Raw genomic sequence first — 715 nt, forward strand, 5'->3', positions numbered from 1 at the left:
AAATAAATAAAATTTAAAAAAAAAAAAGGGTGGGTATAGTTTCTTCCGCATTATTATCAAGGGAGTTAAGAAAATACCTTATGTATCTGTGCTTCCTTTCTTTTACCTGCTTGGTGTATATAACTGGCTGTATAATCTGAAAAAGTATTACTGAGATTCATTTATGGGGCTGGAGATTTAGCTCAGTGGCACAGTGCCTGCCTGGCAAATGTAAGGTCCTGAGTTTGATTTTCAGAAGACAGAGAAAAAAAAAGAGAAAGAGATGCATTTATTTAAAAACGAAATCTCCCGCCCTCCTGCCCCCCAGGAATTGAATTTAGAACCTTGTACTTGCCAGGTCACTGGTCCAACAAACTATATCTCAAGCCAAAGAGATGTCATTTATGAATGTCACTATGCTAGACCAAAAATATTCTTTTTCTTTTTTTCGGAACCGGGGATTGAACTCAGGACCTTGCAATTGCCAGGCAAGCACTTATTCTACTGAACTATCTCCCTGGCCCCTATTCTTTTTGGCCCATTATTTTCTCTAGGTGGACATTTCCCTGATGAGCTCACTATTTATTTATTTATTTATTTATTTATTTATTTATTTATTTATTTGTGTGTGTGTGTGTGGTCAGCTCAGCCCACCAGGGGGTGGGGCTGGCTGGCATGTGGTGCTGGGGATTGAACCGTGGTCCCTGTGCTTTGCTAAGCTTGTTCTAAGTAGGTG

At 39.4% G+C, this 715-nt stretch overlaps 1 protein-coding gene across 4 annotated transcripts in view; it reads right to left on the minus strand.

Annotated features, from left to right (window-relative positions):
* Ip6k1 (inositol hexakisphosphate kinase 1) overlaps positions 1-715 on the minus strand; it is a 69,344-nt gene that overhangs the window by 11,748 nt on the left and 56,881 nt on the right. The window lies entirely within an intron of this gene.

This window comes from Octodon degus, unplaced genomic scaffold, assembly GCF_000260255.1.
Source record: "Octodon degus isolate 3935 unplaced genomic scaffold, OctDeg1.0 scaffold00008, whole genome shotgun sequence".
Classification (NCBI taxonomy): Eukaryota; Metazoa; Chordata; class Mammalia; order Rodentia; family Octodontidae; genus Octodon; species Octodon degus.